This window comes from Sminthopsis crassicaudata, chromosome 2, assembly GCF_048593235.1.
Source record: "Sminthopsis crassicaudata isolate SCR6 chromosome 2, ASM4859323v1, whole genome shotgun sequence".
In the NCBI taxonomy this organism is placed as follows: domain Eukaryota; kingdom Metazoa; phylum Chordata; class Mammalia; order Dasyuromorphia; family Dasyuridae; genus Sminthopsis; species Sminthopsis crassicaudata.
This window is the reverse complement of record NC_133618.1, coordinates 259,415,381-259,440,625: the sequence shown is the minus strand read 5'-3', so window position 1 is coordinate 259,440,625 and position 25,245 is coordinate 259,415,381. Positions and strand designations below refer to the sequence as shown.

At 38.9% G+C, this 25,245-nt stretch overlaps 9 non-coding genes across 9 annotated transcripts; 5 read left to right on the top strand and 4 right to left on the bottom strand.

The window, feature by feature from the left end:
* Positions 1-3,016: 3,016 nt before the first annotated feature.
* TRNAT-UGU (transfer RNA threonine (anticodon UGU)) lies at positions 3,017-3,089 on the top strand. The gene has a single exon. It is a non-coding gene; the product is annotated as a tRNA-Thr (tRNA).
* A 960-nt stretch (positions 3,090-4,049) lies between these two features.
* Positions 4,050-4,121, bottom strand: TRNAD-GUC (transfer RNA aspartic acid (anticodon GUC)). The gene has a single exon. It is a non-coding gene; the product is annotated as a tRNA-Asp (tRNA).
* A 7,427-nt stretch (positions 4,122-11,548) lies between these two features.
* TRNAY-GUA (transfer RNA tyrosine (anticodon GUA)) lies at positions 11,549-11,639 on the top strand. Its single transcript is given in 2 exon segments — positions 11,549-11,585; positions 11,604-11,639. It is a non-coding gene; the product is annotated as a tRNA-Tyr (tRNA).
* A 759-nt stretch (positions 11,640-12,398) lies between these two features.
* TRNAY-GUA (transfer RNA tyrosine (anticodon GUA)) lies at positions 12,399-12,488 on the top strand. Its single transcript is given in 2 exon segments — positions 12,399-12,435; positions 12,453-12,488. It is a non-coding gene; the product is annotated as a tRNA-Tyr (tRNA).
* Positions 12,489-14,689: 2,201 nt separating this feature from the next.
* TRNAP-UGG (transfer RNA proline (anticodon UGG)) lies at positions 14,690-14,761 on the top strand. The gene has a single exon. It is a non-coding gene; the product is annotated as a tRNA-Pro (tRNA).
* A 2,351-nt stretch (positions 14,762-17,112) lies between these two features.
* Positions 17,113-17,202, bottom strand: TRNAY-GUA (transfer RNA tyrosine (anticodon GUA)). The gene is given in 2 exon segments: positions 17,113-17,148; positions 17,166-17,202. It is a non-coding gene; the product is annotated as a tRNA-Tyr (tRNA).
* Positions 17,203-17,961: 759 nt separating this feature from the next.
* Positions 17,962-18,052, bottom strand: TRNAY-GUA (transfer RNA tyrosine (anticodon GUA)). The gene is given in 2 exon segments: positions 17,962-17,997; positions 18,016-18,052. It is a non-coding gene; the product is annotated as a tRNA-Tyr (tRNA).
* Positions 18,053-19,671: 1,619 nt separating this feature from the next.
* TRNAT-UGU (transfer RNA threonine (anticodon UGU)) lies at positions 19,672-19,744 on the bottom strand. Its single transcript has one exon. It is a non-coding gene; the product is annotated as a tRNA-Thr (tRNA).
* Positions 19,745-21,422: 1,678 nt separating this feature from the next.
* On the top strand, positions 21,423-21,494 carry TRNAP-AGG (transfer RNA proline (anticodon AGG)). Its single transcript has one exon. It is a non-coding gene; the product is annotated as a tRNA-Pro (tRNA).
* Positions 21,495-25,245: the final 3,751 nt, after the last annotated feature.

Sequence of the window (25,245 nt, the reverse complement as noted above, 5' to 3'; positions counted from 1 at the left end):
TAAAGAAGGGAAAGGGTCCTGTATGTGCCAAAATGTTCGTGGCAGCCCTTTTCATAGTGGCTAGAAGCTGGAAGATGAATGGATGTCCATCAATTGGAGAATGGTTGGGTAAACTATGGTATATGAATGTTATGGAATATTATTGTTCTATAAGAAATGACCACCAGGAGAAATACAGAGAGGCTTGGAGAGACTTACATCAACTGATGCTGAGTGAAACGAGCAGAACCAGAAGATCATTATACACTTCAACAATGATACTGTGCGAGGATGTATGCTGATGGAAGTGGAAATCTTCAACATAGAGAAGAGCTAATCCAATTCCAATTGATTAATGATGGACAGAACCAGCTACATCCAGAAAAGGAACACTGGGAAATGAATGTAAACTGTTATTTTTACCTTCTGAATCCAATTCTTCCTGTGCAACAAAAAATTCGGTTCTACACACATATATTGTATCTAGAATATACTGTAATATATTTAACATATATAAGACTGCTTGCCATCTGGGGGAGGGGGTTGGGGGAGGAAGGGAAAAAATCTGAATAGAAGTAAGTGCAAGGGATAATGTTGTAAAAAATTACCCATGCATATGTACTGTCAAAAAAATGTTATAATTATAAAATAAAATAAAAATTAAAAAAAAATTCCTGATATTGTCAATAGTGAAGGGTCATGCCAGCCAGAAGTATTGATTGGCAGGTTCTCCTTATAGTATAAGAATTTGTAGTAGGAGATCCATCCCTCACGGAAAGCACAGAGAGGCTCTGGTATCTGGTAAACACAGCCAACCTCTTGTTCATCCTCAAATTCATACTTTGTGGGATCTTTTTCATCTATCAGATGGGATCCCTCCTGGGCTTTTGACTCACTATCTTTCTGTAAATTCAATTGCTTCAGTTCTGTTTCATCTACTTTGGAGAAGTTTTCAAAGTCAGAGCTGGAGTTTTCGAAGTAAACCTTTCAGAGTAAGAAGTATGTTACCCACAGGGACACGAAATTCCATCCAGAAATGAACTCACAGCCAATCATTGGAGAGCCAAATGTCAATATCTGACCAAAAGCCATGGGGGCCAGAATATTAGTTAAGTGCAGTTCTTCGTATTGCAGCATCCATAGCTACTAATTTGCTTCTGTCTTTTTTTTTTTTTTTTTTTTTTTTTTTTTTGTAACAACAATCCGGTCTTTAAAACCATGTATGCAGTATTTGCAAGTTGATGATGGGGATATATGAGGAAGTAAAAACTCAGCCTTTGTAAAAGATCAGCTCAGTTTTGTGTAAGAAAACCACCATTTGAAGCTGCACACTATGACTGAAATATTCTGTAAAACTAAATAACAGCACCACCCAAAAGCAAGAAAACAGAACAAACAAGACACACTAGGAAAGCATTATCTTTTTTTTTTTTTTTTTTTTTTTTTTTTTTTTTAAGAATAACCTGGGATTTATTTTTTTCTTTCCAAATTTAGCTATCACTACAGCTGAAGTTGGAAAACTATAGCTTAATGGCAAGGCAATTTCGTCTCCCAGCTCGGGCGGTTGTTCTTCATTCCCAAAGTTTACTATATAATTCTCACTACATTTTCCACTTAGTTCAATCCAGAGAGTAACAGAAATCAGACATATCCAAAGTTAAACGATATCTTTGTTTTTTCAATCAGTGAATCAATCTGTGGCTTTTAGTCCTTCCCCATTCTTCCTCCTTAAATTTTCAGTCATTTTCTGATACCTAATGTAATCTTAAACCAATGTTCTGTTTTCTAGATCAAGGCGTAGGAGCGTGGATCAATTCGGAAGCTCAAGGACACCCTAACGGTAAGGGGAGCCAGGACTAGGGGATTCTGTCTTTCTGGCTGAGCCACGGGACTCCTGTCTTTTATTTGTCTATACTCGTCCTCGCTGGTTTTAGGATCATTGATTTACATACATAGCTGACAGAGATCCCAAGCGCCTTCTGGTTCAGCCTTTCCTCTCTCTTTACATAAGAGAAAACAGAGGTCCAGACTGGTTAAATGAACTGCCCAAAATGCTTCCCCTCTTCACGCACCGAGCTGCACACTTGCACTGCTTTTCATCTCCCTTAAGCAAGTTCTATGTATTTCTCTAAATCTGTCAGGATCTCTTTGTCCATCAAAGAGATCAAGGTAACCTGGAATTGCCTAAAGTCAATGCGGAAGTAACAGTTGTCTAGTTAATATATCCAGTACTCCCTTTTAAAAAGTTGTTAGCATTTATATAGCACTTTTAAGGTTTGCGACACATTAAAATATATCATTAAATCTTCATATTCTAGGAGATGTTTTTATTAATCCCTTTTTATAAACGAGGAGATTAAGGTAAACAGAGGTTAAAGTCACTTGCTCAACCAGTTAATGTTTGAAGCTGAATTGAAACTCGGGTCTTCCCAACTTTCAATAGTACTCCATTGACCTATTTACTAACAACCAGGATTTTCCCCTTCAGCCTCTAATTTTGGAGTCTGGCTGACAAGACCGTAACATAAAACCCCACTATGACTCAACTGTAATCCTACGATCCTGTCTTTTCACATTTGCTTTTTGGAACAAAAAAATTCCAGGACTTGTTCACTTGGTCCTGGATGTAGAAGTCTGTCTAGCTCTGGCCAACTCTTTCCTAGCAAACATTCTGAGGTAGGGATATAGACAAGCCACTGTGAAGAGAGGAAAAGAAATCTAGTTAAGATCATGCAATGGAGACTGTCACATGAAAAGGTTAATCAACCTTCCAAGTGAGCTTTATGAACGTAATCTATTCCTGGTTGATTTCTAATTCAATTATGAAATGTTACTTTTCTTGGCTTTCCGAGCTCCAGCGGGCTGTGGATTCTTTTTGCAGAGTACGAGGAAGCCAGCTAATAGACCTAGCTTTGTATTCCTTGCACCGCAGAGCCAAGTAAATTGTGAGATAGCGGGTGGATATTTAATAATGAATAAGAGAACACAAAAAAGTGTGACATTCCTGAAAGACTTTACCGAAAAGTCGCAAGGAGCGGGCTCCATAGCTCAGGGGTTAGAGCACTGGTCTTGTAAACCAGGGGTCGCGAGTTCAAATCTCGCTGGGGCCTTCTACTATGACATTTTTACTTAAACTTCCTATTTGAAAGTAAAATCATTCCCACTTCCCTTCAAGTCAACCTCGATGTAATTATACTGCTCTTGTAAGAAAATCTCTTCCCGAGACCTGAAATAAAATGGTGATTTAATCGCTTTTTGAAGTGACTTTATAATCTCCCTGTATTTTGCCTTCGACAATCCAGAGTAATGCCTTCCTAGTTGGGCTTTACCTTATAGAAGTATTTTTTTAAGCTGGACCTGTCCAAAGAAGTTTAAACATAGTAGGATCTGTTGAAGGAAGTGACAAGGTTTATCCTTCAGAAGACTAAACTTTGCCGAGAAATGAAAGGCACAGGACCATGGGACACCAAGGTAACAAGCTAGAATTTATCACTACACAGAGCATCAATGAGAAGAAGGGGCACGTTACTGGTAGAGAGACTCATACTTAGTGAATAAGTCTAACCACTGATAGCATACCTCTGTCACTGCTGGATCCTTTCTCTTGTACTGATGTCCTCATGCCTGTCTCCCAATGTACAGCATTTCTGGTGTCGTATGTATAGCTCACAATCCTCAGAATGACTCTCTAGAGAATGTATCAGACTGTTTTAGAGGACCATCAAGGGTAAGTTCTTGGCTCATCACTGGTTAATTGTCTTTAATTTTCATCTTAATTGAAGCACTACTTCACCCCAAAATAAAAGGGGAACAAAATATAAATTCTTCCTTATTGTTCCCTGAGACACAATTATCTGCTGCAATTTACCTGACTCTTATTTTTTATGATTCTATCAACTAGATTAAAGAGAAATATACTAGTCATTGTGTAATATTGGAATTCACAAAAAAGTGGATTACTATAATTATTTTGGTATATTTTGGAACTTTATTTTTTTGCCTTTGCCTTTGGGTTTAGTGTGTGCACGATAATGGGATTGCTAGAATAAAAAACAAGAAAAGTTCACTATCTCCCCGTCGGGGAATTGAACCCCGGTCTCCCGCGTGACAGGCGGGGATACTAACCACTATACTAACGAGGAGCTGTTGCAAAGGACTGAATTCTATCATTAGAGAAGATTCTATGCTCTATGAGCAAAGCAGAATCGAATTATTTCAGGAGAAACGAGAGATTCGTAAAGTTAAAGAGCCCATCCCAAATGTTCTTTAGGAAGGACTATTTGTGTCCGACCTGTGGCAGAGCATTCTGAGCTCCTACTGGTCCGATCAACCAAGATTTCTATATAAAAGGCCAAATGTTGTTTTTTTGTGGTTTTTTTTTTAATTACATTTCTATTACTATTGACGCTTTGAAGTATAGTTTCTCATCGACACTTACACTTTAAAATTTGCTCTTGAAAATTGTCTTTTTTTATTTTCCTTATTTTTCGACAACTTATCTATTAATTACTGTTTCCCCTGCCCTCTTTCCAATTCTTTGTATATCTTGGTCAACTAACTTTTATTAATGATATTTTACTCAAGGATTTTTCTCTGAAATTACCAGCTTCTTTTATGTCTTTAAAAAAATTTTTTTTTTTGGTCTGAACTCCTTTTTTTTTTTTTTTTTTAAATTCCAAGTCGTTTTTTATTTTATTCTAAATTACACATAAACAGAAGCTTTTAGCATTTTTTAAAAAATTAAGTTCCAAATACTCTTCCTAGTTTCCTCTTCTCCCTCTCTTTGAAAAGTCAATTTGCTATAGCTTATACATGTTTAGTCATGCAAAACATTTCCATATTAGCCATATTGCAAAAGAAAATGACTCCATCAGTCATTTTTCTGGAGGTGGATGGCATTTTTCATCATAAGTCCTTCAGAATTGTCTTAGATCATTGGTCATTCCCCCGTTGATCACCTTATTACTATTATTATGTACAATGTTCTCCTGGTTCTGCTCATTTCATTTTGCATCGGTTCATGTAAGTCTTTTTAGGTTTTCCTTTCTAGCTCATCTTTAGCATGATAATATTCTATCACAATCATATACCACAACTTGTTCAACGATTCTTCAATTGATGGATATTACCTCAATTTCTAATTCTTTGCTAACACACACAAAAATAATTGTAAATATTTATGCATATAGGTCCTTTTCCTTTCTCTTCTATCTCTTTGGGATACAGACTTGGTCAATATGACACACACAGCTTTTTAATCCTTTGGGCATAGCTTCAAATTATTCTCCATAATTGGTTGGATCCATTCATAACTCTGTGAACAATTTGTCAATGTCTCTATTTTCCCACATCCCCTCCAACATTTGTCATTTTCCTTTCTGTTATGTTAGCCAATCTACTAGGCATGAGGTAGTACCTAAAACAAACAAAAAAATTTTGTCTTAATTTACAGTTTTTTAATCAACAGTGATTTAGTGAATTTTATATGATGAAAGAAAGCTATTTCTTCTTCTGAAAACTGCCTTTTCATATCCAATGGTCAATTGATTCATACTCTTTTTTCCCCCTTATATTTTTTTTAATTATAGCTTTTTATTTACAAGATATATGCATGGATAATTTTTCAGCATTGACAATTGCAAAACCTTTTGTTCCAACTTTTCCCCTCCTTCTCCCCACCCTTTCCCCCAGATGGCAGGTTGACCAATACATGTTAAATAAGTTAAAGTACAAATTAAATACAATATATGTATGCATGCCCAAACAGTTATTTTGTTGTACAAAAAGAATCAGACTTTGAAATATTGTACAATTAACCTGTGAAGGAAATCACAAATGTAGGGGGACAAAAATAGAGGGATTGGGAATTCTATGTAGTGGTTCATAGTCATCTCCCAGAGTTCTTTCGATGGGTGTAGCTAATTTAATTCATTACTGCTCTGTTGGTGGCCAGGTCCATCAGAATTGATCATCATATAGTATTGTTGTTGAAGTATAAAATCTCTATGTATTTGAGAAATAATAAATTTGTCAGAGAAACTTGCTATAAAATCCCCCACCCCCAGTTTCTTGCATTCCTTCTAATTTTGGCTGTATTGGTTTTGCTTGTGCCAAAAATATTTGTTTGATGTAATCAAAATTCTCCATTTAGCATCCTGTAATGTTCTCTGTCTCTTGTTTGGTCAAAAACTCTTCCCTTATCCATAAATTTGACAGGTAAAATAGTCATTGCTCCCATAATTTGCCCATTTTATTATCTTTTATATCTAAATATGTACCCATTTTAATCTTATCTTAGTATACAATGTGGGGTTCCAGTCTATGCTTAATTTCTGCCAAATTCCCAGCAAGTTTTGCCAGATCATGATTTCTTGTCTCAAAATCATAGATCTTTGGGTTTATCAAAGACTAGATTGCTATAGTCATCTATTATTATGTTTTGTAGTCTAATCTATTCCACTGATGCACCACTTTAAATCTTAGACAGTTTCAAATTGTTTTGATGATTACTGTTTTATAAACAGTTTGAGACCTGATATCTCTAGGTCACCTTTCTCCATATTTTTTCCTATTGATTCACTTAATATTCTTGACCTTTTGTTGTTTCAGATGTATTTTATTATTTTTTTCTAGCTCTATAAAACATTTTTGATAGTTTCATGTGGCACTGAAGAAGTAAATTAATTTAGGTAGAATAGTAATTTTATTATATTAACAGTCGATTTCATGAGCAATTAACATGTAATCATATTAATATGTAATAATTAATATTTCTCTAAGTGTTTACAACTATGTGAAAAGTGTTTTGTAATTGTGTTCATGTAGCTCTTGGTTTGTCTTGGCAGGTAGACTTCCAAACATTTATATTATCTGCAGTTATTTTAAATGGCATTTAAAAAAAAAATTCTTCCCACTGGGTTTTGTTGGTAGTATATACAATACTGATGATTTATATGGATTTATTTTATGTCATGCAGTTTTGCTGAAGTTGCTAATTATTTAAACTATTTTTAAAGTTCTTTTTTAGGATTCTTTCAGTGTGCCATCATATTGTCTGCAAAGAATGATTGTTTTGTTTCCTTACTGCCTATCCTAATTGCTTCAGTTTTGTCCTTCTTCTTATTGTAGACAGCATTTCTAGAAGGATATTGAATAGTAGTGAAAATGGCTATTGTGACTTCACATCAGATCTTACTGGGAAGGCTTCATCAGCAAACACGATGATTTTAGGTAAATACAACTTAACCTTTTAAGGAAGCTTGGCTTATTCCTAAGCTTTCCAGTATTTTTAATAGGAATAAGTGTTGTATTTCATCAAAAACCTTTTTTTTTTTTAAATATCTATTGAGATAATCATATGATTTTTGTTTGTCTTGTTATTGATAAGTTCAGCTATGCTGGTTCTATTCCGAATATAGAACCATTCCTATATTCCTAGTATAAATCCCATCTTGTCATTATATATGATCTTTCTAATATATTAGTGTCATCTCCTTGCTAGTATTTAGTTAGGTTTAAAAAAAAATTTTTTTTGCCTCAATGTTTATTAGGGAAATTAAGTTTATAGTTTTCTTTGTTTTTTTTCTTCCTGGTTTAAATATCAGCACTTTCTGTTGTAAAAGAAATTTGCTAGACCTCCTTACTTGCTTATTTTTTCAATAGTTTATAGTATCAGAATTAATTGTTCTTTAAATTTTGTTGTTGTTCAGTCATTCAGGTATATCAAACTTTTTATGACTACATGGACAATAAGCCCTTCTATCCTCTACTATCTCTCAAAGTCTGTTCAAGTTCACATTCATTTGTTCTATGTTACTATCTATCCTTCTCATTTAATGGGAAAGTAAATGCCCCATGTATAATGTTATAAAGCTTGTTAGTCTTTTTTTTTTTTTTTTTGCCTAGGAATCTTAAAAAGTTATACTTTTTAATTGTTCATTTGACAGAGACTCTTGTTCTTCCATTTTCTAATAACACAAGAATTAATATAGACAAATAATCAAATATTCTTTGTAAAGTATGAAACTAAACATAATTTCTCCTTCCATAAATACTTGAATCCATATGGTAAAGGTAAAATATTGGCACAAAAGTCTGCAGATTCATATGGACAGTTTCATTTTACTTCATAAGGCAAAGCTTTCTAAATCTAACCATCTGTTTGCATAACCTTTTTAGCAAAATCTGTAAATAAAATAATGTAATATAGAAACATCAGAGAGTTCACACACATAGCTTGACATTAAGTTAAAACAGAATAGGACCCTTTCAAAAATATATATTGAGAATTGTCAAATAAGCTCTTATGGCTGTCTTTTTAAAAAAATAACTTTATATTTACAAGATATATACATGGGTAATTGTTCAGCATTTACAATTGCAAAACCTTTTGTTCCAACTTTCCCCCCCCTTCTCCCTTCCCCTTCCCCCAGATGGCAGGTTGACCAATACATGTTAAATGTCTGAAAGTATAAGTTAAATACAATATACATTTACTTGTCTGTACAGTTATTTTGCTGTACAAAAAGAATTGGACTTTGAAATATTGTACAATTAGCCTGTGAAGGAAATCACAAATGCAGGGGGACAAAAATAGAGGGATTGGGAATTCTATGAAGTGGTTCATAGTCATCTCCCACAGTTCTTTCTTTCAATGGGTGTAGCCGGTTCAGTTCATTACTGCTCTATTAGTGGCCAGGTCTATCAGAATTGATCATCATATAGTATTGTTGTTGAAGTATATAATTATCTTTTGGTCCTGTTCATTTCACTCAGCATCAGTTCATGTAAGTCTTTTCAGGCCTTTCTGAAATCATCCTGCTGGTAATTTCTTGCAGAACAATAATATTCCATAATATTCATATACCACAATTTATTCAGCCATTCTCCAATTGGTGGGGAAGCTTGTTAGTCTTGAAACAACTGACATTCTCCCCTTAAAGGAAATTGATGCATGGAAATCACTGTTATAAGACTGGGCAGAAAAGATATTAAGTTAAAAATTTTAAGATTAATACATGTGTCCAAGATTATCTTGTCAATTGCCTATTTGTCTTTCCTCTTGTACCCTTGTACCTCAAAAATTCCCCTAGTTCCCTTAACTTCAACAAAAAAATCTACCAGTTCCAAATGGCCAACAAGATCTGGACTTAAGTATCCTTCTCTCAGAAGGCTACTTGGAGGTAGATCTCCCCTTCCCAGGAACGATTGCTGCCTCCCTGGGAGGCACTTCCTTGGAAGCACATATTCCCTCTCCAGAAGCATGCTGCACCCAAGGGACTTTCTATCTGTATGGGACTGTGGTTTCTGTCTCTCCCCTCCTCCAAAGCAATATGAAGGTTTTTTTTCTCCTAGGATCTAGAAACCGGAATGTGTGCAAAAGGAGTCATTTGAGGAGATGCTAAAAGTTTAGGGGTTGAAATGACTTATAGTTTGAGTTGCTTTAGTCTCTCCCTCTTTTTTTCTTCCCGTCCTTCTTTTCCATTTCTCCGGATCACTGGTAAATCAACTTGAGCATTGAACTTGTCCTCATTGTTAAGACCCATTCTTCAAGTCATTTGCTCTCCTTTGTTTTCCTCAGGTTTCTGGTCCAGGGATCTTTTCTCAGACATAAATAAGGTCCCTGACAGGAACTTTTCCTATTAACACATATTTCCAGTGAAAGGCATGAGCACTATAAGTCCAGTCTTGGAAAGCAAGGGTCAAAGTGGGCAAGTTCTGTCTCCTCACACGGGATTTTGTTATAATGGTAGGAACAGAAAACAGATTAAGGAGAAACACAAAAGCTTAATAAAGTTTTGCATTTTCTTCATACCCAAATATAGAGCTAGTAAAAAAAAAAAACTATTAAAATTATTCAGAACTTTCTTCTCATCTCCTGTTATCAAGTTGAATTGAATTCACTATGCCTCTATGATTTTGTTTTTTAAATTGAAACATAACTTTACTTGATATGTGTTCAGGGTAAGTTTCGTTTACTCTCATTAGTTAACTTCCTCCAAAATTTTAGTGACCAGTGGAGACTCAGAATATGAGTGATTTCAGAGACCTGATGTTGTGAACCATCCCAGATCCAGGTTGAGAAATATGATTATAGAGGAGAGGAAACACATTTGTTAAGCCCCAGCTCTGTGGCAGGCACAAGCTACTCTGTGGTTAAGGACAATTGACTCTGACAGTAACTCTGGAAAGTAGGTGGTATTATCTCCATTTTACAATTGACAAAATGCTGTCAGACAAGTGATTTGCTCAAGGTCACATAGCTATCTTCACATAGCTATCTCAAGATGCAATCTCAAGCAGAATTTGAATTCAAGTTTTAACTGACTTCATTCCCAACAGTTCTAACTATTGTGCAAACGACACAAAGAAAACTCAAGAGTGAGAATATCAAAAGCATAGAGCGGCATCAAATACAACAATATTGTAAAACCCCAAGTCGCAGCGAATACTGCATGAAAGGGAATTTTCTAATCCTGGAGTTCCCCTACAGCAATGAAATCCCAGGTCCATCTCGCTCCCATAATTACAGCATTCTTTCAAGGGAAAGTGATTCAGAAGTCAAAAGTTCCCACCTCTCTCACCCAGCCAATATTTGTTTACTGTCCTAGGCTCCCTAAGTTGACCAGCGGAGGACAGGATAAAGGTTTAACTAGAATATGTAGCACATATTCAACCTATTACACGTACGAAGAAGAAAGTTAACTTTTTAAGATACAGAAACCTGAGTGTTCTCAAAAGGAGTCCTTCGGGGAGATGCTAAAAGTTTAGGGACTGGAATACACATAGGCCCTGGATCACTTTTTTGACTTTGCACATGGCCCAGCAGCTATTGAGAGGGGCGTTTATCCATGTCTTCGTTCGCTCCTCGTTAGTTTGCTGGTTCATTCATTTGACAGCATCTTTAAGGTGACTGTCTTGTGCTAATAGGTGCCAGATCCCATGTTGGCGCTGGGTATAAAAAGACAAAAAACGAAACCGTGCTCGCCCCTCGATTGTAATGTCTCCCTCTCCTTTGCAGCAAATAATTCTGCTCTTGTGACATCCAGCATCTATAGGTTCTTTCTGGACACCTATAGTCCCCTGAGACTTTGGGTGTGATCCTGAGATCACACCCAAGAAAGGAAAGAAAGTGTTAAAAGAGAAGTAAATTATGGAAAGAAACCGGAGCGAGGCGAGGAAGGAACTGGGCACATGAATGGAGATTGAAAGAAAGGCGCTGGGAAGGAAGGAAAGTGACCGAGGCCCGGTTGTGCAATGGTTCCCAGTGTTTTCCAGGAGAGTTGAAGGCGACGGAAAGAAGGTGGTGGGAGGTGGTTGGGCGGTGGATGGCGCTGCGGAAATAGGAAGTGAGCTGATATTTGGAGGGAGAAAGGAAAAGAGACGTCATCGGAACGAAGAGGGTGGTGAGCGTTTGGAGTTCGGCTGGGAGCAGATGGAAAACATGCTCTTAAGCCGGGTATCCCAAAGGGCACAATTTTCTGCATTTAAAAGAGGACCAAAAAGAGATAGGGCACCAACCAGTCTCCCGCCTTTAAAATAAGATGCCAGGGGGGCAGTTAGCGTGCACCCTTCGATAGCTCAGTTGGTAGAGCGGAGGACTGTAGTGATGCTTGTCTCTAGTTATCCTTAGGTCGCTGGTTCGACTCCGGCTCGAAGGAAGTGCTCCACCTTTTGGACCACTTGGACTGCTTCTCGGGAAGTCCTCCTCTCCTCTACAAAAGCACCTATGATCAACGCTCAACAGGTCCTCGCTAGCTCCAGGAACCCTTGGAAGAAAAACAGCTGGCATCCCTTTGCCTTTTGTCTTTCTATAGGAGGGAAATAACCCACAAACGCCAACCGACCCTTTCGTCACGCTCCCCTAAAAGACTAACGAACCTTTGCACTGAACTGAAAACTAATTGCTTTGTTCAAGCTTATCGAAGGCTCCTGAAGTCAGTCTTGCACAAGATGCAGGACTGGCCCTCGTGCAACGAGGCCGCTTTGAGAAAGATGGGGCATCTTTCTGGATTCTGAATTCTCTCTGGAGAATGATCATTTTTCGTCCTAGCCTTCGACATGTACGTATATGCACGCCTAATCTATACTTTGGTAGGAGTCAGCACCAAGACTATGTCCTGGAGAGCGCTTATGTTGCCTGTTCCTAGGAGATTCCATTTTTGAGGTAGACCGAGTTGGGGTCTGTAGCCGAGAACTCGGCACGTGTAAGAAAGAAATGCACAAATATCTGTGAAGAAAGGGAGTTTGAGAGGGAAGACATAAGAAAGGAAGGATTGAAAGAAGAAGGTCAAGGAAGAATGAAGTGGAGGCAGGGATGGTGTCTGTGGGTTTCCAGAAAAATTGAAAGAACCTAGGTACAGGACTGTCATTTCCTTCACTTTTCAAGTAGCCCGTGTGGGGCAACTTTTCTCATTCCCCCTTCGATAGCTCAGCTGGTAGAGCGGAGGACTGTAGTGGTTGAGCCCGTAGTCATCCTTAGGTCGCTGGTTCGATTCCGGCTCGAAGGAGGTGTGGGAACCTATTTTGAGCTTTCACTCATCCACAACCCCGTAGTCATCCTGCCTCTCCAAAGAATAAGAGGCAATTGTGACTGGACCGTGAAGTCTGTCTACCTAGCTCCCCAGAGGCAACTGAATCTTGAAGGACAATAAATTGACCCTTGCCACTTGTCCATTCGCCATTACCTTCTGTAGTCTTGGAAGGAATGCAGCTCAAGGCTCTGGGGAGAATTGAATAAACATGTACTCTTCCAAGAAGAATAATTCTATAGTTCCCTCAACTCTTCTTGCCATTTGGAAAACAGGAATTATCATATCTTGTTTTGAGGGAATGTCCCAGGTATCTGTCTCTGATTCTGTAATGTACATTATTTTTAATTTTATTTTAATTAAAATTTTTTTAATGTACATTATTTTAATCAACAACAGAATGAATTCAGATGCGTGCAGAAAGCTGCGAATCGAAGATGCAGATGACAACGCTGGGATGGCTAAGATTTTTGTTTTCTAAAATATTAAGTTAAGTGTAATGAACTTGTGTCTCTTTCCCCTTCTCCTCACCTCCCACTCCCGCCCCTCCAAGAAGTGAAGTGCTCTTTTCTGTCAGTCTATCAACAACAAAAAAAGAGTAGGGATTATTCAGCTCATTTAATAGCAGAAAGGACTCTTTCTTTATAAGGTAGAAAAACAAGATCTGCAGGAACACATCCAGGTTATAAAGCTAAGAGTAGAATAGTTCTCATCAAGTAATTGCTCTCTGTTCCCAAGTACTCCCTCTCAGTTAGTCACAAACATTCATGTTTACAATGTCACAACACAAAATAGAGTCTTCTGGCTATAATAGTGCCTAAAAGAGGTAGGAAATGCACAGAGTACTGCAAGATTTGACGGAAGTTTCTGTTCAATTCTTCCAGGAACTAGGAACTAAACTTTAGAAGAATCCCAAGACTTTTTGGAGGACGGATAGAGTGAATTTCCCATTCCATTGTCTTGTTCATCAAACTGGATCCTTAGTTGAATAATAGAAAGAATATCGGACTTGCAGTCATGGAGACATTGCTTGGAATGTTGCCCGCGATATTAGCTGATACGGTGCTGAGCTGACAACTCCTCTGAGTCTGTTTCTTTATCGTTAAAACGAAGGCAACAATGACTCTAAAAGTAAATACGTCGGTATTGTAATAACAATGATACCCACCTCACAATTATTATTGTCCCCATTTTACCGATGAAGAAATGAGACTCAGGGGGGTTAAATCAGGACCCAGGATCACACAACTAGTATCACACAACTATTTACTATCACGAGATTTATTGATCTAGTATGTGTAAGTGTTTGCAAAAGTCCCTATGAACCCTCGATCCAGATTTATGATCCTAGATTAGTGTGAACAAGTGTGCACAGGAGTCCCATTGACCAGTTTGGCTGACGTGGGAACCCTCTTCTGCAATCCCTGAGCCTTGGGATCTCCTTAAACCTCCAGGGTAATCCTGTAGACTACCCACGAATCAAAAGGACGCACATTGACTTAAGGTGACAGACTGAAATCATCCGGAATAGGAAGTAGCAGAGAATGAATGGGGGTTTAGGCAAGTTGGATGGATGGGAAGAGGGAGACAAAAAGAGGGAGCTGAGTAACAAACAAGAAGCTGGAGCCTGATTCACTATTTGAAGAAACAGAGGTCAAAATGGGAGAGGTTTCAGTAGATTTTAAATCTGTAATATTTACGTTAATCTCTATGTTAATGGAGAGAATGAAAAACAGTCCTGAGAGTTGTCTAATAATCTTCGGGAGGGAAGTTGAGATAGGATAGCTGGAGGGAAAGCGTGTAAGATTGACTATGTTTATTGGATTAAGGATGGAAGCAGGAGATGTTCTTCTCCCTTTATAACAGTTGGAGATGCCAGATTTAGTAAACGCCTGTTTCCAGGGGAGGCACTGAACAGGACGGAAAGGTTGTAGAAAGTAATCAGGGAATCTCTGCCTGTCCTGTAGAAGTTTGGAGTACGCGTTTGTGTCTTTTTCAGAAAAAGAGCGATGGTGGCGAGTGCTGAAGATGTGGAAGGTGAGTTAAGTTAGACGGAAGAATGATGGAAAAAGAAGAAGAGAAAACGTTTTGAGAAAATCTATATGACGGAAAATTCCCCAAGAATGCTAAATTATGGATCTTCCCAAAGGCTGTGGAGGAAAGGGCTTATCAACCGGTGGGGCTCGTTGGTCTAGGGGTATGATTCTCGCTTTGGGTGCGAGAGGTCCCGGGTTCAAATCCCGGACGAGCCCAGCTTTTCTTTTCACGAATACTATAACCGGAAATTTCTTCAGCTACTCCACTAACCGTATTCAGACACCCTTCCAGAAGACCCTCCAGTCTTCAGACGTTCTTAGTTACCGAAAAAAATTAAACAGGATCTGGAATTCGGAAAAAGACTTATGAGTTTTCCTTCCTTCCTCCCTCCTTTCCTTCCTTCTTCCTTCCCTCTCTCTCTCTCTCTTCCTCCCTCCCTCTCTCCCTCCCTCCCTTCCTTCCTTCCTTCTCCCCTAGATGGCAAGTAATCCAATATATGTTGAATATATTGAAATATATGTTAAATCCTATATATGTATACATATTAATATAGCTATCTTGCTGCACAATAAAAATCAGATGAAAAAGAAAACAATATGCAAGAGAACAACAAAAAGAGTGAAAATGCTATGTTGTGGTCCACCCTCAGTTCCCACAGTCCTCTCCCTGGGTGTAGATGACTCTCTTTATCACAAACAAGATCATTGGAACTGGTCTCACTCATCTCATTGTCTGAAAAGTCAAGTCCATCAGAATTGGTCATCGTATATAATGAGTTCTTAACCCAAAACCTGGGTCTTTGGGTTGTCAAACACTAGATTATTGACTATTTTGTCCTGTGAACCTAGCCTATTCGACTACTCACCTAGTCTATTTCTTAGCCAGTACCAAATGGTTTTTGATGACTGCTGCTTTATAATATAGTTTTAGGTCTGGCATAGCTGGGCTACCTTCAGTGGCTTTTTTTTTTTTCGTTAATTCCCTTGAAATTCTTCACCTTTTGTTTTTCCAGTTGAACTTTGTTATTTTTTTCTAGCTCTGTAAAATAATTTCTTGGGAGTTTGATGACATGAGTCTCTTTCTTTAAATAATAACTATAATAGTCTTCTATTTTTCAATATACATCCAAATATAGTGTTTCTTTTTTTTTTTTTTTTTTTTTTACCATTTACTCTTGCAAAACCTCATGTTCCAATTTTTTCTCTCACCTTCCCTCTTTTCTCCTTCCCCTATATAACAATTTCTCTAAATGTTTTTCAACACTTGTCGATGAGCAAGAAAAATCAAATCAAAGGGAGAAAAACAGAAGAAAGGGTTAAAAAAAAAAAAAAAAACCAGGGAAACAAATAACAATAACAACAACAAAAGGTGAAAATAGTATGCTTTGATTCACATTTAGTCTCCACAGATTTCTCTCTGGATGAGGATGACCCTTTCCATCACGTCTATTGGAATTGTCTTGAATAACCTTGCTGTTGAAAAGAGCCAAGTCCATCACACTTGATCATCACAAAATTTTGTTGCTTTGTACAATATTCTCTTGGTTTTATTCACTTCACTCACCATCAGTTCATGTAAGTCTTCAAGCTTTTCTGAAATCAGCCTGCTCGTCATTTCATATAGAAGAACAAGAATAACAATAATTCCGTTACATTCATATGCCATAACTTCTCGTTTTATGTGTCACCTCTCTGTCCTCCCCTTTGTTTCTAAAACCCTAAAACTTGGATAGTGGAATTCTCCTTGAATTTGGTGGTGCTTACCAAATAAAGCTAGTTAAGTAGACTGTATTTTCCCAAGGACTGATAGACCACAGGCAAACAAACACATTGTACCTTGATACAAAACATCAAGATGTCATTAGCCCTTTTCAAGTTAAGAAGGATGAATAAGGACAAAGGAAAGTTCAGAGCCTTTTTCTGGACTTGCAACACTGACAATACAGAAAACGCCTAGACTAGGGTAGAACTCAGCTTACTACTGCAATTCTTGCTGAAACCTTCCACTCCCCAGAGGACATCATTTCTCCTTCAAAGATTCATCATTTAAAAAAAAAAAATTAGTCAGTTCATTTATTTTTTAGCATTTATTTAAAACCATTTTGTATTCCAAATTCCTTCTCTCCCGCATCAGCTATCTATACAAGAAATTCATCAAGTTTCAATTGAGTCACTCAGGGCCATCATCTCAAATGTTTTCATTAGTGTTGTCTTCCTGTTTCCAAGTTCCCGCAATCCACTTTGTGGTACTTTGGACTTGACTTGTTCTGATCTTCCTCAAGATCGCTGACGCTTCCTTCTTCTTGAAAAACAACGCTACTGAATTGAGAAATAAAATAAAAAATAAAAATAAAAAACAGGAGCAGGGAGCAGTAAGAATGAGAGCAATCGACCCACTGTACCCAAAAAGGACTCCACCGGTCTACAAGATTTGCCTCTGGGGAGGCTAGGTGGACAGAATTCCCTGGGTCAGTGGCGACTGCCCCTCTTTTCCTATTCTGTGGAGAGACTTTGGGGTGGCCTATGGGGCGGTGGATGAGTGAAAGCTCAAAATAGGTTCCCACACCTCCTTCGAGCCGGAATCGAACCAGCGACCTAAGGATGACTACGGGCTCAACCACTACAGTCCTCCGCTCTACCAGCTGAGCTATCGAAGGGGGAATGAGAAAAGTTGCCCCACACGGGCTACTTGAAAAGTGAAGGAAATGACAGTCCTGTACCTAGGTTCTTTCAATTTTTCTGGAAACCCACAGACACCATCCCTGCCTCCACTTCATTCTTCCTTGACCTTCTTCTTTCAATCCTTCCTTTCTTATGTCTTCCCTCTCAAACTCCCTTTCTTCACAGATATTTGTGCATTTCTTTCTTACACGTGCCGAGTTCTCGGCTACAGACCCCAACTCGGTCTACCTCAAAAATGGAATCTCCTAGGAACAGGCAACATAAGCGCTCTCCAGGACATAGTCTTGGTGCTGACTCCTACCAAAGTATAGATTAGGCGTGCATATACGTACATGTCGAAGGCTAGGACGAAAAATGATCATTCTCCAGAGAGAATTCAGAATCCAGAAAGATGCCCCATCTTTCTCAAAGCGGCCTCGTTGCACGAGGGCCAGTCCTGCATCTTGTGCAAGACTGACTTCAGGAGCCTTCGATAAGCTTGAACAAAGCAATTAGTTTTCAGTTCAGTGCAAAGGTTCGTTAGTCTTTTAGGGGAGCGTGACGAAAGGGTCGGTTGGCGTTTGTGGGTTATTTCCCTCCTATAGAAAGACAAAAGGCAAAGGGATGCCAGCTGTTTTTCTTCCAAGGGTTCCTGGAGCTAGCGAGGACCTGTTGAGCGTTGATCATAGGTGCTTTTGTAGAGGAGAGGAGGACTTCCCGAGAAGCAGTCCAAGTGGTCCAAAAGGTGGAGCACTTCCTTCGAGCCGGAGTCGAACCAGCGACCTAAGGATAACTAGAGACAAGCATCACTACAGTCCTCCGCTCTACCAACTGAGCTATCGAAGGGTGCACGCTAACTGCCCCCCTGGCATCTTATTTTAAAGGCGGGAGACTGGTTGGTGCCCTATCTCTTTTTGGTCCTCTTTTAAATGCAGAAAATTGTGCCCTTTGGGATACCCGGCTTAAGAGCATGTTTTCCATCTGCTCCCAGCCGAACTCCAAACGCTCACCACCCTCTTCGTTCCGATGACGTCTCTTTTCCTTTCTCCCTCCAAATATCAGCTCACTTCCTATTTCCGCAGCGCCATCCACCGCCCAACCACCTCCCACCACCTTCTTTCCGTCGCCTTCAACTCTCCTGGAAAACACTGGGAACCATTGCACAACCGGGCCTCGGTCACTTTCCTTCCTTCCCAGCGCCTTTCTTTCAATCTCCATTCATGTGCCCAGTTCCTTCCTCGCCTCGCTCCGGTTTCTTTCCATAATTTACTTCTCTTTTAACATTTTCTTTCCTTTCTGGGTGTGATCTCAGGCAAGCACCAAAAGTTGAGTTTAGTCATGTGACATATTCACAGTAGTCATTCTCTTTGGCAAAAGGTAGATTTATTTAGGGGAATAGTTACAGACAAAATGAAGGAATAAAATAGACGCCGGGAATGGTAAATGTTAAATAGGGATGGGAGAGCATATGAAAGACAAGTTCCTCAGTGGAGCTCACAATTACCCAGTAGAAAGGGGCACGTTCTTAGCTCGCAGGATAAATCCTGAAAGGGATTTAGCATCCCCAAAGAGTTAGTTGTAAGGAGAAATGGGAAGCATTTGAAGTTAGGGGAGATACCAAGTGGCATGGGGGAAGGGGCAGGGGAAGGGGAAAGACACCACTAGGCAGAAGGCCGAGGCAGACTGACCTAAAGCAACGTAGCAGTGAAACTGGCTTCATAAATTGCTTCATAGGGAAATTTTAGCCTCAGGGTCTTTTCATAACTTGGATTTCTGTCTAGATCACCTTTAGAGGGTAGGACCAAGGAATTAAATAAATCTCCACTATCAGAACCTTTCCTCTTTAAGGGATGAATTTTTTCTCAATTCTTCTGATAACCACAACAATCATTGAAAGACCTCATCAAGAGGACTCTGCATTGGACTTTGGAAGCAATAAGAAGCCGCTGGAATTTATTCGGGGTGGGTGGCGCGTTGACAAGATCTGAATTTATCTTTGGGACTAATCACTTAAGTGGCTGAGTGGAAGATGTATTGATTTGGGCAGAACCTAGAGGCAGGGAAACCCAACAGCTGCCTATTCAACCAAAGCAGACAAAAGAGTAGTCAAATGGGAGGAAAATCAGGAGAGAGTAGTGTTCGGAAAACCTAAGAGAATCAAGTAGAATATCAAGGCTTCACAGTTTCAGAGGCTTCAGAAAGATAAGGAGAATGAGGATCGAGAAAGTAGGATTCATTAGGTAAATTATAAATTATAAATGTTTATCGAATATAATCGAAAGCGAAGACACTCCAGATATGTTCTTCAACAAGGGTATTCAGATACTACCAACCCTACTCTATTTCAGCTATGAAAAACAAAAAAGCTTTATCCCCCAAAACTGTAATTATACTAGAGAAAGCTGGAGGCTGACTTCTAGTACCCAGGGAATGATGTGAAAGTGAAACAAAAATTTAAAAGTAGAAGGCCCCAGCGAGATTTGAACTCGCGACCCCTGGTTTACAAGACCAGTGCTCTAACCCCTGAGCTATGGAGCCCACAGATGGTACCCTTCCTAAAGCAGCTTTCCAGGAATACTCAATTTTTCAGTGTTCTTATTAAAAATCAACCTGTTATTTCAGGCTTTGCGGGTTCTATAGTGAGTATCTATGAACTTGGAGGGGATAGTGAGGGTGGTGGGGGTGGTGGAGGTGTGCCATTCCCTTCCCTAATCTCAAAGGGAATCCATGGCCCCATGAATCTCGGAAAAATACGAAGAGTAGGGCTTCATAATTGTATTTGGTGTGGGTTCCACTCTGTCAAACTCTGCAATCAGAAGTGGGCTGAAAAAAAAAAGCTCAATTGTGTTCAGATAAAACAATGAAAGAGGAACTCTGCAAGGCCTAAGTTCTAGTTCAATTTCAGACACATACTAATTGGGATATTCTACTTATGTAACCTCTGCTTCAGTTTCCTTGTTTGTAAAATGGAAATCATAAAAGCAAATACCTTCCTGGGTTTCAGTGAGAGTCTAACAATATAATATTTATAATGTGCTTTACAAACCTTTAAAAGTTATGTAAATTGTTAGGAATTATTCTTGTTCTTAAAAGAAAGCACCCAATCCGATACTGAAGCTGCAAAATTAACGTGGATTGTTTTGCCTTTGGAAAAACTCAAGTTACTACGAACTTTGTGGTGAGCACAAAGAGACTAACAGGGCCAGAGAGAGAAACAGAAGTTGATTTGGGAGTTAAAACTAGTTGGCTTGTTAGCGTGAGGGATGAAGAAATAAGTAAGATGCCTTAGCCTCCTAACTACCTAAGCCTCCGTTTTCTCATCTGTACAGAAAAAAGCTGAGTTGAACTCGATGCCAGCTTTTGACTTAGATCTATGATCTATAATCTGTACTAAAGTGGACAAGCGTAGACAGGAATCCCATTGGTCAAATTCCTGTCTACATCTGTCTGACTCTGGAGCCCTTTTGTCTTTCTGTCTCCTGAAGTGGCCAGGATGAGCCCTTAGCTACTCGAGATATAGAAAACCAGACACCGATCTAAAAGTGACACACTGAAATCATCCCAGGAGGATAGCCGGGTCCCAAAGAATGATAGAGGCTTAGGCAGGAAGGAAATGAGAAATAAGGAGGTAGAAATATGTTAATTTGGTCCATTAATTCAAAAACAACGGTCCTTTGAACATTGACATGATCGAGGTATCATTTGCTCTGGAACCATCCCATTTTTTTCATAGTCTGTGTTAAAGGAGAGTTTGAAAGGTCTTAAAGAGTTACTTTTGGTAGTGAGTGAGGTTGAGGTTCAGATAACTGGGAAGAACCCTGTAGCTGTCCTTGTGGAGCTAAGAGTCGGTGCTGCTAGCAATAGCTCTTGTCCCCTCGTAGCAATTCGAGAGATCAGAATTTGCTAAGCGTGTTTCCAGGGCAAGTAAGTGGAAGAGAAAGGATGTAAAGTGTCCACCAGGGTCCCTTTGTCAGTGGAGCAGGAGATTGAAATGTGCGTTTGTGTTTTTTCCAGAGAGATCGATAGTGAATGTATTGTGGACCATGAGGGACATGTGGGGAAGTGAGTGCAAGGTGAACGGAAGAGTAGCCGTAGGGGAGAAGAGAACAGTTTTTAGAATAGTGATTCTCCAAAAAACCCAAAAATTTCTTAGTGGAGAACCGTGGCGCGACTATTTCTTACGCACTTCTGGGGGGAGATTCGAGTATTACTATGTGGCTCGTTGGTCTAGGGGTATGATTCTCGCTTAGGGTGCGAGAGGTCCCGGGTTCAAATCCCGGACGAGCCCGAATTTTTGGAAAACTGTTAACTCCTTCCTCTCAGGCCGCTTGGCTCCTTTCTACCTCTCAGAATGTTTATCCAGCTGTGTTCTGAACCAGCCCCTCCAAAGTCCTGGGGAACCTTCTATTGATAAAGAGCTCGTTCAATGAAAAAAGAAGTAAAATATGTTATTTGTATATATTCTTCTCTCCTCCCTGCACGTAACTTGAGAAAAGCTAAAGTAATTTCTAACCATGAGTGAAATCGTACATATCCAGGCTGACCAATGTGACAATCAGATCTGTGCAAAGTTCTCCCCCCACTGTCCCCTACCATGCATACGTTCACTGGAAACAGCACTGCCGTCCAGTAGCTCTTCAAGCGCATCTCAGAGCAGTCCACAGTCATGTTCCGAAGGAAGGCCTTTCTTTACTGGTATACAAGAAGGGGGTGGAAGAGATGGAATTCAACTAGTCTGTGAGGCACATGAATAATCTGATAGCTGAGTACCAACAATATCAGTATGCCACTGCTGTAGAGGAAGAGGATTTCGGGGAGGAGGAAGAGGAGGCCTAAGATTTTCTGCCACCATCTCAGTCTTCTTAACTACCCCAATATTCTTTTCCCCTCACCCTTTTCCTCTAAAGTTTGCATTTTGTTTTTGTCTTCTTTCTCTCCTTTGTGAGTGCAGAGTTATTTGCCCTCTGTTCTTCTTTCCTTATGATCCTGTCACTTCAGTAATATACTCTTTTCCTCCCCGACCAGGATTTCTCTCCAAGAAGTAGAATGTCTCCGACCCAGAGTATCTATTTAGGGGCCTTTGTGCCCACTAAGTGCTCTGAACTAAAGCGGTGACCAAGAGAGAGGAAAGCACTTTTTATCTTCTGCCTCAGACTTCTTGTCTCCTGCTTTCAATCCCCAACTAGTCAGAATTAAAAAGTTATGGTCCTTACTGGAATTTCCATTCAGCCAGCACTCTCCCCGACTCCATCCACCCCTCACACCCTTGCTTTTGTTTCCCTGATTGCTGGAGCTCTATAAAAGTCTCTGGAATTACTTGCTTGTAGCTGGATGCTTTGAAAAAAGTCTCAAAATATTTAAAACTCTCCTCTCTGTCTTACCTCAGTTTCTTCAGCACTATACTTCCAGCCTTCTGCTTGCCTTTCCTTCTAACCAGTCTGCTGGAACTTTATGGCTTTACCTTGAAAGTTTGATTTAGATAGGATATACTGCTCTGAGTAACCTGGTATAAAGGTCAGAGATTGGGTCAAGGGAAATCTGAGTCAGAGGCCTCACATTCATCAGCAGATGGCTTAACTCTCTACTTACCAGAAAGAATGAGGAGATATAAACACCGTTTCTCTTCAACATTTCTTCAACATCATTAAGCAAGTACTTTCTATTCCCTTCCACAAATCACAAAACGGTTCTCATAAAGGAAGTCACCACTCTACTCTACCAGGTGATTCAGTTCTCCCTCTTCCCACTCCCTCTAGCACTTATGGTCTCCCTGTCTTTGTCTCTTTGTCTCTGTCTCTCTGTCCATCTCTGAATTATTCCTCTCCCTCTCTTTTTCTCGGTCTGTCTCTCTATCTTTGTATATGTCTCTGTTTTGTCTGTCTCTTTGTCTCTATTCTCCTCTCTCTGCCTTTGTCTATTTGTTTCTCTCTCTTTCTCTCTTCATTACACCTCTCTGTCTGTCTCTCTATCTTTGTATATGTCTCTGTCTGTTTTGTCTGTCTTTCATTTACAGTGTTTACCAACTGTCCACAAATATATCTGGGCCACTGTAATCCTATTTTAAAAACTCCCCTCCCTATTGATTTTTGTGTTTCCATCTAGTTAGTGTTCCTTTTCCCTTCAAGATTCAATGTCTTGGGGAAAAATTCTACACTTTCATTTCTTCTCTAACTATTTTCTCCTCATTGTGTTGAAGATATCTCCCTCTCTCATCACTCCACTAACAATTTTTCCTCAAAGATCAATCTTTGTTGAACTATTACTATCTCCATTGTCTTTTCTGGGTTTGTCCTTCCCTCCTCTGCATATCTTGAAGTTGTTGTCCAACAGGTTTTCTGAATGGCAGACAATTTAGGTGTATTTCACCCCTGAGTTCTATGACTCAAGACTTCTAGCTATTGCCATTGCTTAATGGCAATTATGGCATAATGGCCAAAAAAAAAAAAAAAAAAAAAAAATTCTTTGCAACTAAAAATTTAGTAATTGTCACTTTTACTGAATCATTACCTTCTCCACAGACTGTCTCTTATTCTTGTAATATGGCTTTCCACCTTCACCAAGTAAGGGTCCTTTCTTCCAGACACTGCATGTAGCCATCTTTATCAAGTGTCCCTCATTGGGTTCTTCTCTTCCTTATTTCTTCTCAAGAATTCCCACTTCTTCCTTATGGTGATATATCTCCTCTATTCCAGCACCATTATCCTGAGAAATGCAGTTTTAGTCTAATGGAACTGAGTCTGCTGCACAGCGCTCTGAGAAGTATAGGATTGTCATCCTCTGGCTAATTGCAAAACTTACCTATAAGAAGGATACAAAACTACTATGTGATTGCCTAGATCTCTCCTTCTTATTTGGGAAATATGATATTACATACGAGATTCAGTTAGAAGTTGCTCAGCTTTGCCAACATAGTCGATTGGCTTCATTGACAGCAAAAAATTGGAGTTTAAATTGCTTTTATACTCAGGAGCAAACAAAGGGAGCTGACATGTTTATAAAAAAACTCATCTTGGCTAAATAAATTTGAATATACTAGTAGATTTGAATATACCAACCATGAAAAAGGTAAGTAAAGTTAACTACACAATTTGGTCATTTCTTTTGATATTTAGTGGATGGATTCATCAGGACTCTAGCGTGCTAAGGAATTTACTCTTGCTAGAAGCAAAATCTGGTTCTTTTGAACAGATTTGTTGGGTTGGTTTTGTTTTGTTTTTTTTTGCCTTTCAGGCTAACTTCAAATAACTAGCTAATCAACAACATTCTGTGGCAACATAAGACAGAAAGATAAAGCATTTCACAGGAAAGAGAAGGATAGAAAAGGGGATATCTGATAAGGGAGGACAAGGATGTTTTTCACATATATTATTTGGAAGAACTAATAGAAGAAAATCAGGTATGGGTAGCATACTAATAATAAAGGGAGAGAATTTTAGAGGGGTCTGTGGATTGAGATTGGGGAGTGGGAAGAGAATGAGAGAAGTCTTGGAAGAGTGGGTGAAGTAGGGAATAGGAGAGTGGGGGAAGAAAATAAGGTAGAATAAAAAGAGAGACTGAAAAAAAATAATGAGTAAAAATAAGATGGAAAAAAAATTTACAAATAGTAATTGTAACTTGGAATGTGAATAGCTGTTTATAGCAGCTCATTTTGTGATGATAAAAAACTGGAAATTACAGGGCTCCCCATCAATTAAGGAATGGCTGACCAACTGGTAATATATTGTTGTTATGGAATATCACTGTCTCATAAGAAACAATGAACTGAATGTCATTTTAACCATGATAAACAAATTAAAAATAAAGGACATATGAAGAAAAATGTTATCCATATTCTGAGAAAGAACTGATAAATAGAAGCATGTGCAAAAGAAATTTTCATATATATATAATTTTGTGTCGAATGGTAGTCATTTCTAGTATGATGAGGGAAAAAAAGGTGGGGGAAGAAATTTACATGATAACTGCTGTATATCTAGAAGTTGTACTTGGAAAAATTTTAGTTTCAAGTGCAATCATTTTAATTATACTTATCTCAATGT